General features: G+C 34.0%; 1 protein-coding gene and 1 pseudogene across 1 annotated transcript in view; both read left to right on the forward strand.

The window, feature by feature from the left end:
- LOC140049260 (ras-related protein Rap-2a-like) overlaps positions 1-4,606 on the forward strand; it is a 38,700-nt gene extending 34,094 nt beyond the window's left edge. The window contains exon 2 of the mRNA XM_072094105.1: positions 3,094-4,606. The gene's annotated coding sequence lies outside the window, so the exon portion shown is untranslated. The remainder of the gene's footprint in view (positions 1-3,093) is intronic.
- Positions 2,631-2,748, forward strand: LOC140050553 (5S ribosomal RNA; annotated as a pseudogene).
- Positions 4,607-12,485: the final 7,879 nt, after the last annotated feature.

A 12,485-nucleotide genomic window follows, 5' to 3' on the forward strand; every position in this document is an offset into this window, starting at 1 on the left:
GGATGAGCATTTACCTACTGTGAATTACGTGATGAAAATGTGTTATAATACTCGCATACGATTGACTCAACATTAATGTAATTATCAATATTAATTACATCATCAACATCATCATCATCATATAAAAACTGTGATGTTATCAAAAATTGTTTAATAATTGGTATATTTGTCATAGATTTATTATAATTAATTTTTTGGTTCCTATGGTTACCTAATAGCATCGTTGTGTAAAGTATATTTCTATGGTAACAATGGCGTATACGGGGGCGTATAAAACAAAATTTACAATACTTTTTAATTTTTCTGGAGGATAGGTTGCTTTTATAGATTATCAGCTGCTCAACAATAAAATATCAAATATAATATAATTATAGCTTAAGATATTAAATAGTGTATTCTTTGAGTGAAAAATGTATCATTGGCAGGGCAGGTACTGTACAGCATTAAAACTTATCTCATGAAAATCCTTAAAGATGTATTGTCTCTCTGAAAAAACAATTTTTTTTAATTTTTTTTTTAATATGTCATTTTAATGTCACATAATAGTTATCCTCTTTGACCAAAAATTGGACTGAAACTAAATGTATTTACATTAAAAATCAGTAATTTAAAGCAAAAAAAAAAGTCAAATTGACTGCCACAGTGCCAGCAGATTTAATTAATACAGTATTCATTTTTCATGTTTTTGGGAGACAATATATCTTTAAAAGTTTCAATTTAAAATATGTTAATACTGTAATAGTTCCATACTGTGACTGGTGTTTTATAGATATGTTATTGACCTATTTCCACTCTACAAAATATGTACAATAAATGCCCACTAGAGCAAATAAATTTGTGTAAAGCAGATGGTATCTGATTACCTGTCCATTACTACTACTTGATGTAACAGTTACATGGCTTCGTCAGTGCTTGTAACAGATTATTGCATTTGGGGGGGTGGGGGGTCAATACCATCCACTCACTCTTTCCTCTGCACTCTTATTTTGATCTAGTATAGAACTTTGAAACTGTGGAAGATTAGCCTATTTGAAATTGTGGTGTGTTTTCTTTTATTATACACCAGTAATATGGTTATTTTATGTATCATACCATAGACCAATCAATAGGTACTGTAGTTTTCAATCCGCAACGACTAAAGCTAAGTATATTAATTCATGGTGCCCAAGTTGGGACATGCTTCCCCACTCCCCACCTCAACAGTGTTTTGGTGGTTTCTCTGTCCAGGCAGCGATCAACGACATATTAATTGACATGACCTTACTAGGTCGGCAGTTGTTGCAAATCGAAAGCTCTCCAATGATTCCATGTTGAGGTGGACTTGTAATTGTATGTTCCTCACCATTTTGTAATGTCTCACCATCTGACAGTGCTATTTCATCATACCTAACATGGTCATGTGAGAACAAGTTTTCATTTTCTATTTATTAAGTACTCAGCCATTTCGCTATAACTACGTCAACATTTATTATAGTAACTTAAATTTTGTGCCAGTATTTTATTTCAAGAATAGCTGTTAATGTTAATATGATAACATTATTATTACCCTAGATTTCATATTGACTATCTGTTACATGTTACTGACTGTATTCATATTAATATCAATAATACATAATTCATTATAAATAGTACATGAGTTAAGGTGTGAAATATTTTTATTACATCCTTGATGATTTATTGTACGGTTGTGGTAATTGTATAAAGTGAAAGATGCAATTTCAACTCGTGGGTGTTGTTATGATGGGCCCAGGTGGGTGGGCAACCTACTTTACTTGTTATATTATAGTTGTATTAGGCCTCAGTGGTCAGGTCAGTGGCATAACACAGGGGCGGATTTTGGGCCCCGGCCCCCCCCCCCCTTTTGTAATATATATATATTATGCACCCATTTACATACGATTTTATCAATGATTTTACAGGAAAAGAGGATACAAATCAACATTAAAAATCGTTAAAATCTTCAATTTTTTTTTCAAGTTGAACCGAGTTCAACTTCAACGTTACGATCGGTAAAACTGACTGACCAATCAAATAGTTCATAAATTACGTCATCATTGTTTGTGAAAAAATACGTACGCGCTGACAATTCTAGATTTTTTTCAATTTTCACACGGGCCCGGCTGCGCGTGACCGGCTTTGGCTTTGCAAAACTTCACGTCCATGGTGTGTCCTCCCAGGTACGTTGAAAAAACCAAGAAACCATTAACGATCGGGTAAAAAATACATAAAAATTCGCGACGGAAAAACAGGCTTTAGGCGCAAAAAAAAACAGTTCTGTATATCAAATATCATCTATAAAACCCATTATATTCAGATAATTATATGACTAGAATCGACTGGCCAAAAACGCCTCAGATGCTATCTCCGGGCTTCTAGAAAAAAAAATTTCGGACCCCCCTAGGCGATTATTTTTCCATATCGGCCCCCTCTTTATCGAAATCCTAGATCCGCCCCTGTAACAGCTATGTGTGCTCATAGGCTAAACCTATGGCCCAAAATCTTGAGGGCCCCCAGAGCAGCCCCAATGGAACTACCCAGCAGGGGAGAATCCTTTTATGAGTGCTAAATATTTCCCCCTGTTCATTGACACCACATGTAACCCAAACTTTGAATTAGATGGAGATTCGGCTTTATACGGCTTTACCACGTAGAAACACCGGTTCTCGTCAGATCACCGAAGTTAAGCAACGTTGGACCTGGTTAGAGCTTGGATGGGAGACCATCTGGGAATAGCGGGTGCTGTATACGGAGCTGGGGTCCCATTAGGCATTTGAATCAGCACTGCTGACTCTTATGGCAGCCCCTGCATCTAGTATCTGCCACAGACCTCTGGTCAAGGTGGGCACTGGACGAGAGAAGCCCTTGATCAATATCAGGACCAATCAAGGTGCTTTAAACAGTCCTGGCTTTGTTTGTATCAAACCTGTTAGTGGCGGTAATTATCGCTGTTGGTTTCGATTGAATAAAATAAAATAAAATAAAAATAAAATTCAACAATAGGTTATCCACCTACTTTAGCTCCCACACTTATAACATAACCATAATTTTCAACCCTGTTATTTATTAGTGTTTTTTTTTTTCATTTCTTTTTAGATCCAAACAACAAGATGTTTGTCCAAGTTCTAGTTGCTCAACATTGTGAAGTTCTAAGATGGCTGTTAAAAATTCCAAGTTTGAAGACTAAACCCCAACTACGCCATGATGTTATTGTTTGTGTAACTTCATTCCCATTTTATGTTTGTGGATGCTTTATGGACGTTCTTCCTATAAAGATGTTACAATTTTATTTTACAGTCAACACATTCAAAACCAGCCATAAACCCTCATGTATAAAATGTTCTTGTTTAAACTGGACATTATTAAAGGCCAAAACTTTTTTCATATTTTAAAATACATTCTATAACTGGACTTTCTAGAAAACAAGAGGGGAAGCCAAAGGTGTCTGGTTTGGGATATGTTGACTGTATGTTGTTTTATTACTTAATGTGTTAATCATGGTACTGGTACTACTCACTGTATGGTATGTTATGTGCACTTGTCTGAGCTAGGCAGTGCCTTTACCATTGAGACTAGTGGTGCATTTTGATAATATAGTTTCTGTTTTATTAATAATATTAAGGGACTTTTTTCGACAAACCAAACAAAGGCTGTTTCTGTAGCGAGCAATTGACTGTGTGGAAAAAATACTCTCAATTCTTGAAAAAGGGATAAATTATAATATTAATGGTTAAATGGCATTAATGGTTATGTAATGCCATTTAACCGGTATACTTTCAGCTAGCTGCAATGAAAATAATGATAATTTATTGATTGATTGATTGACCTGTAGTCAAATGTCATAATTATAATCTTGACCATCAGAGCTCATTGTATTTTGGATATGTTGACTATTGTCCAATAAGGGGTTAAGGGGTTATTCAGCATTATTGATTCACCCACAAACCTCACCGACTGAATCTGTGTGATTTCTGAATTTGGGGTGAATTGTGATGCTATCACAACACTTACTAAAAATCAGGACATTTCCCAATTGAAAATTTCTTTTCAGAAATTTTCAGTAACCGTTTGGTGTTAACATCTCATAATACACTAATTAATAAGTTCACTTTAGGTATTTTTATATGTTACTTATTATTTAAGGCTGAACACAATAAAAATGTGTGGAAAACAAATCTTTATCCACTATAGTGGGAAACGGTAGCCTAGCAATGCTTAGTGATTCATTTGCCTACACAAACCCACCCGTAACCCATTTCTATCCCTCCTAATAACCCCTACCGTTCTACCCACCACCTTATTATTTTTTTTTTCTTTGTTTAAATAGCCCACCATAATTTATTTAAATATTCAAAAACTTTTGACCAATCAAAACTACTTTAAATAAAGAGGCTTAAAACAAATTAACTATAAAAATATAAGCTATAATTTTTAAAACAAAAACTTTTTTTTTATTAACAGCTTATGTAACATACTTTATATAATATTCTTGATACAGTATGTGTAACATTTATTTTAATTAACAAAGGGAATTTTACTTTTAATAAAAACTATATACTATAAAAATGTAAGGTAAACTAGATAAAACACAATGTGTTTCAAGTTTTATTTGGCTGAAGTAAATTTTTCTAATTTTACTTTGTTTAAGTTAAGTTTTAAAATACATATAAAATTAAGTCAGTATGTTAAAATAATGATAATTCAATATTTATAAAGTATCCATTCTATAAAGACGTATCCAAACGTTCAGTTATAATTAGACATATCATCTAATCAATGATTAACAAGATTTTTTAAGCTCACAAAAACTTAATGTAATTTGCCAACACACATTTCCTAAACTTTTCTTCCTTTTGAGAGGCATCCTGACACCGATAATCAATTTTATCTCTTGTTTTTATAATTTAATTTCAAAATATGTTTTTAGGCTTTCTATAATAATTTATAATCAATGTTTACATACAATGTTGAATTGTTACAAAAGAAGCGCTTAGACAAGCAATTGATTATATGAAATATAGTATGTAATTAATCAAATAAAAACTAAAATTACTATGATAATTACATTAGAATTCACAAGTTGACAAACTGAACAATTACAATAACTGGGTCTGAGTAACATCATTAAACTCGCATTACAATTTTAAATTTTTTCTTTCGTGATCACCTCTCGTTTGAATCTAGAGGGAGCCATTTTCAAATTATTGTCCGATTAAATGTTATTGAGTTTAAAAACCAGATGTTTGAGCCGCAAAACCAGTAGTGTCAAGTGCACATCAATGGCTTCTACATTAGTGTGAGTCATCTCGTTTGTCCTTATTGGCTGGCCTGTAAAAAAAAATAGCATTCCTATATAAACTGAGCTAATGGTCAGACCAGCTGTTTTGGCTATTATAGACTTTTAAAACTGCCTAGCCTATGGGGAGTTTCCTGCCTAACAAATTCTACACTCCCTTGTAATGTGGTTAGCAATTTGCAGTCATTTTATTACTCATAAACTAGAAAATGACTGGTTGCTCTATGATTTTGATGTTATCATTGTTCGTAAGGCGTCTTAATGTGATAAAATTAAGCCTATTCACAGTTTGAACTGGTTACAATCGACTTGGCATACATTTGTAAAAAGGTTTTTAATGTTATTGTAAACACATATAAAACTACTGTAATTTTTCAGCATGCCAGCTGATTCTTTTCATACATTTTTCATCCTCCGACATAAATATATAAGGTTTGTTATGTGTCCCTTTAAAATCAACAACCCCTTTAAAAGAACAAAGAGACTTCCAGGGATAAGTGCTTCTTAATTGCCTCGTATGTGACATGAAGTGGTTTGGAAAACCCCCTTAAGCTAAGAGCACATGACCTTTTTAAGGGTGTAAGGGGTCAATGCCTACTGGTTAATGTCAAATACAGACTACAAGTCCTTAATAACATCAAATAGTTATTACCAAAAACCATGCAAAGTGTATGTACCATGTAGTGAAGTGAAAGATCCAATACTAAACTATTTCTTTAACTTAGGAAGCCCAGGGTGGGCTTTTAACTGCATCAGTACATAAAATAAAGTTAAGAAACTTTCATTCAGACTTATATTTGCCTCTCTACAGTAACAAATGAACTTGTTTTTGTTTTGTTAGCTACACATACTATTATAAGTTTTAAATGATGCTGCTTTTTAATTTTATTTTCTGATGCCTGATTGGTCAAACAATGTTTATGTTTATTAGACATGTATTTATAAATTTGTATGCACTGTATATTTTTGTTTTATCTAAGTTTGCCACCAATGTTTTATCTTCAATCCCTATCTCACCTAACCCATTGTCTCCGAACTTATCTGTCTGTTTCCACCTTACCGAATAAAAACCCCAGAAACTAAAGCTTTCAGAAAGCCCACCTAACTTACCAAAAAATTATACATGTTTTGGTTTGAGTATTAATTTGTTATTACTGAATATTTCTGTATGAAGATTGGACGCCGTATATAAATATATTAGAGGAGTCGAAAAAACAGTGACCAAAGAAAGTGTATGTATTATTGTAAGACGACAAGCAGAGAAAAGGGTTCCAATGGAAATGTTTAATAATCGGTTTTGGGTATATTAACATAACAACAATATTGTTACATAAATTATCAATAATTAATTAATCAAGTAGTTATTGTACACGCTAAGGTTTAACTTATTAAGTAAGATACACTGTTTGTGTTGGAAGGATTTTCATTACACATGTCTTCCTAATATTATTTTAATATTTTAATTATTAAGTTATGTTGTTATCATATCACTACAGTAAATTAAAATGTCCATGAGTATGGAATGCCAAATTCAGTTTTGCGCTTTTGGCGTTTCATAAATGAAATATTTTAAAGTTTGTAAAATATTTATTATGGCTCTATGGTCAGCTGTAAGGTCAAATGTAGTTCAGTTGGTATATATTTGTTCTAACCATATGGATAATAGTCATTTCTGTAACAAATTCCTAAAAATGAAAAATTGTGATCTTTTTTCTGTTGAGGATAATGTTATTGCATTAAGAAACAATGAAAGCATACCACTGCCTATGTGCGTATATAAATATTGTAATTTTTGTTAATATTCCAACTTTCTCTTTTAAAACTCATTTTTTAACACTTATTTATTTGTTTTATGTCACATGATTCATTTTAGGCTTGGTCCATAGAAAATGATATGTTGCCAAAATTCTTAATTTTATTTGATATAAATATACTATTTACAGTAATATACCTGTATACCATTTAAGACTGATGTTTAAGTTATTTTAATAAATTTGGGTTACATATATACAATAAGATACTGTATTACTGTACAACATTACTACACAGATGACATCCCATAGATAGAATAATGACAAACATTGGTAGTTAAAGCATGGTTTCCACTAGCCTACGCAACATAACGCAGCGTAACATTGGTACATGTAGTTAAGTACTAAAAGTAGGCTTACAATACATAAACATTTCTGGAAAAAAAGTTTAGAATATCTTGCCATCGTTTATTATAAAAAAATTTAATCTTAAAGATTGCGTGTTTAAAATAATTAAACTGATGAAGGATATATTAGATGACTAAGTGCGAAATTGCCAAAAATTGATATAAAATTTCAAATTATTGAAGGACATGGACATTTTGTTGAACTTTCTGTTGTCTTAATTTCTTTTTTATATTCATTTGTCATTATTGCTGTTTCTGTTCAGTGACCTTTAAATGAGAAAAGTGGAATTTACTAGAATAACCAATAGAAAGGTTAAAATCTCTGTCTTTTTTCCTTTTTATGTTGGTTTTTGTTTGGTTTCTACATGGAAGAGTCTGATTTCAATATTATATTTTCTGTCCATTTTTTTTTTGTAATTTTATATTACACATAGTTACCTAGTGTATGTTATATTTTGTTTGTATAAACTTGACACGTTATCAAATGTACTATATTATAATCATAAAAACAAGGATAAAAATAATTAATAAGATGGTATACTATTATGAATTTCAATACTAATTGGGGCGTTGTTTGTATCAAATACTGAATTGTAATACTTTGTACACAGGTTTAGATATTAAGCAGGGCTTGCCTCCAATTAGGGACCGTTTCTACTAAAGGTCTATATTTTGTGGTTTGGATTGATAAACACAACCTATGTTCTTTATGGTCTTAACTTATTCTAATTATTGACCAACATTGATCTTTTATTGTTTGTCAAAAGTTAAATATCAATGGTCCACAATTAGAAACATAAAATGCTAAAATGTTGTTGAATCTATACAGTTTGACAGAAACAATGAATAAATGAATATTTTGTCCATAATAGTCCTTTTTTTATAAACCAAAATTTACAGAATCTCTTCTCCCAACATTTGCTTAGTTAAAGTTAATGTCGAAATTATTTACCGCTTTTAACAATCAACAGATTGTCCCAAAGCGATTAAAATAAAATTGAGATGAGAGAGAAAACAAATTTAGTTTATACTAAAACGTTTGGAATTGACAGTATCAATGAATATATGGTCCAACAATGGTCCTTAATTGGAGGAACGCCCGTATTTTGGTTGTTTAAGACAACAAATGTAGGTAAAATAAAGTAATTTGTGGAGTGGTTGCCAGTTATTTTTATATAAGGTAGATAAAGAAAATATGGTTGATGACGGATCGTCGTAATTCCATATCTGTTGTATAATCTTTTTTGAAAAGTAGGAATTATTTGACTTTTGAAATAAAAAATTAACATTATTACTCAAAATGGTATTTTTCATTGATGAAGTTTATTCAGCATTGAGAAACTTACGTCCTTTTCCAAGGACCAGCAGTGTTTTTGTTAAAGCAGGTAAGAAAATGTTGGCCTATATGATTTAATTTTAATAAGAATAATAAGAATGAAAAGCATTTAGTAAAAGCGATACATTAATCGAAACTAAACTAATCAATTATTATTCTACCTTGAAAATGTCATCTTTCATCACGTTCAAATCATGAAATGTTTCTTTCAGATATACTATATTACTGTACAATAATACAATTGTTCAAAAACACATTTTTGAGAAAGACCAAAAGTCCCACTGTTCTGTCTGCTGAAGGTGAGTTTAGGAACTATCGGATCTTCCCAAATTCGGAGTTGCACATGGCAAACTCTTCTCTGTTTTGAGGATATATAAGTGAGGAACCGTCGCGGCTCGTCTCAAATGAGAGTTGCGCATGATACTGTTCTGTATGAAGGACAGGTAGGTGAGAAACCATCGGATCTTCCCAAATGCGGATTTGCACATCGGACTCTGCTCTGTTTTGAGGATAAATGGGTGAGGAACCATCGGGTCTTCTAAGATGTGGAGTTGCACATGGCGACACTCTGCTCTGTATGAAAGACAAATGAGTGAGGAACTATCGGATCTTCCCAAATGTGGAGTTGCACATCGCACTCTGCTCTGTATGAAGGACAGGTAGGTGAGAAACCATCGGATCTTCCCAAATGCGGAGTTGCACATCGCACTCTGCTCTGTTTTGAGGATAAATGGGTGAGGAACCATCGGATCTTCTCAGATGTGGAGTTGCACATGGCGACACTCTGCTCTGTATGAAAGACAAGTGAGTGAGGAACTATCGGATCTTCCCAAATGCGGAGTTGCACATCGCACTCTGCTCTGTTTTGAGGATAAATGGGTGAGGAACCATCGGGTCTTCTCAGATGTGGAGTTGCACATGGCGACACTCTGCTCTGTATGAAAGACAAGTGAGTGAGGAACTATCAGATCTTCCCAAATGCGGAGTTGCACATCGCACTCTGCTCTGTTTTGAGGATAAATGGGTGAGGAACCATCGGGTCTTCTCAGATGTGGAGTTGCACATGGCGACACTCTGCTCTGTATGAAAGACAAGTGAGTGAGGAACTATCGGATCTTCCCAAATGCGGAGTTGCACATCGAACTCTGCTCTGTTTTGAGGATAAATGGGTGAGGAACCATCGGGTCTTCTCAGATGTGGAGTTGCACATGGCGACACTCTGCTCTGTATGAAAGACAAGTGAGTGAGGAACTATCGGGTCTTCTCAAATGAGGAGTTGCACATCTCACTCTGCTCTGTTTTGAGGATAAATGAGTGAGGAACCATCGGATCTTCCCAAATGTGGAGCATTGCGCAGTAATAGTTGCATACACTTATCCATAATTTCTTTTTGTACATGGTTTCCGTTTGCAGGCGGAAAAGGGCGCAAAATTGAAGTTGTTACATTGCCACATAACAATGATAACTTGACTTGGTTGAAAGTTTGTTATTTAGGCCTACGTAACATGATACGCATTCGACGTTATTCCAGGAAACGTTTTCTACAATATAAAGTTACGGCTTATATGGCCTAAGAGATATTTCTAGAGTACTTTCAACGTCCGTGCAAAATGGAAATATATTGTAAGCTATTTCCTGACTGTGTAAGCGGATAGCCATCGCCAACATTTAACCTAGGGCCATAATAATATAGGTGTTCTCTTAAGGGAATTTGAACATCCGTGCAAACTAGAAAGATATTGTTAACTCCGTAAGTGTAGAGACAGGAGCCGCATTTAACCCATAGGCGTTCTGTTGCTATGTCACCCACGGGCGTTATATATACTTGATTAGGGTGCCAGTTGTTTTTGGTGAAATATTGAATTATTATAATGAAATAACAATGCGCAGATTGTGGTTGAGAGAGATGGTAAATGGATCTAGTTTTAGTAGGCCTACAGGTACAGTACATTATAACAAAATCTCCAGACATTTCTTCCGATCACCTCAAAATGGCAATATGGCCGTCCTCAGAAAAGAATTGCCAGTGCTGGTACTGATGTACCATGTTAGAACGTGGATAGAAAGCTTCTATACTCTTCAACAACAGATGCCCATTTCACCTGCCTAAACTACTTTACTAAATGCATATTTTTCTCCAAATTATGTTTTTGAATATCTGTGTTTATTACCATAATTGTTGATTAAAGCTTTTTTCTGTCGGTGATCTGAATTATGAAACTACGTACTAGTTTTCGTCAAAGTAGGTCATGACACACTATTAATATCGACCATTATTATTAGATCGTAGTATACTACAACCGGTAATGTCTGAAATTGTGATTTGTTTGCGTAATACCAATAATTAGCCTACGATTTCTCTTAATATCAATATCAATAATAATATGTGTATGTAGATCAGTGACTCGGGGCTAAAGCACAAACGTACCATTTTATTCATGTGTGGGTTGAAATAAACAATGAGCGAGGCCTAATGTAAGAATCGATTAAAGTAATTTTTTTATATATTACGCCTACATATATTGTTTCTCATCACTACATATTGACTATAACATTATCAAGAAATATACAACATAATTTTACTTTATTCAACTACCGTTGAAATAAACAGACGAAGTGCATGATATTTATTAAAACTAGGTCTCCGTGTACTGGTTCGATTGTCCTTAGTTTCAACCGTGTCATATGTTTTATTTATGGTGTCAGAATCCTATCATCGTCGATAAAATACCAATAAATCGGTAGGTATTAGCTTAGCGGTTCGGTTACACAGGAATGAAAATGAAGTGTTTAATTTGCCGAGTTGTTTTATGCGAAAATGCGTAAGGATTGTAAAGAGCAATTTATGGTAACAAGGGTGAGTTGACAAAAAAACTTCAACCACCAGGAAATAATACTGTACAATGTAAACAGTAGGCCTACAAATGAGAGTGACACTTTCAGTATAATAGTCTGTGACACCGCGAGGAAATTATGACGCGCGCGTACAAAATCAGAAGACGTTTCAACGCGCGCGTACAAAATCTGGAGACATTTGAACGCGCGCGTACAAAGCTAACCATCACTAATCAAAGTTTGAACGCGGACGTACAAAGGCGTATCCTTAATATGGGAGTTAAACGCGTGCGTAAAAATCTTACCATCAATGATCAACGTTTGTACGCGCGCGTACAAAGCATACTACAATTGATCAACGTTTGAACGCGGGCGTTTCAAAGCTCGTACCATTATCGTAGCAACTCGTCTCATCCATTCATCAACGCTTACGTACGCGTAAACGTTTATGTCAGAACAGCTTGTTCAGATGATGGTAGCTGCTAAATTGGGAACGGTGTACTTCTGGTGAAACAGAGGAAGCACGACAATTAATCGAAAGGAAGCCCCAAATGTTTCTCTAATCCCAGGCGACAGAATTACCTTATCTTGATTTGGTAGGATGCTCGGTCTGGTGCAGTGCTATTGTTCGATTCCTCGTTCAATTGTATGTCTACCTTTGCTCTTATCCCAAGGAAACGATAGGGTTTGGCTCCCGGGTTTGGCTATAGAAACGGAAAGGGTTCATTTAAACACATGTCGATAGCTGATATAAAAAAGTAGAGGAGCAGTTTTCAATTTAACTTTCAATTTTAGTGTAAAAGAACATTTTCATAGGCCTATCCCACATCATTTCCATTAAAACAAAATTACACATTTTCTTC

Source organism: Antedon mediterranea, chromosome 5, assembly GCF_964355755.1.
Source record: "Antedon mediterranea chromosome 5, ecAntMedi1.1, whole genome shotgun sequence".
NCBI classification, from domain to species: Eukaryota; Metazoa; Echinodermata; class Crinoidea; order Comatulida; family Antedonidae; genus Antedon; species Antedon mediterranea.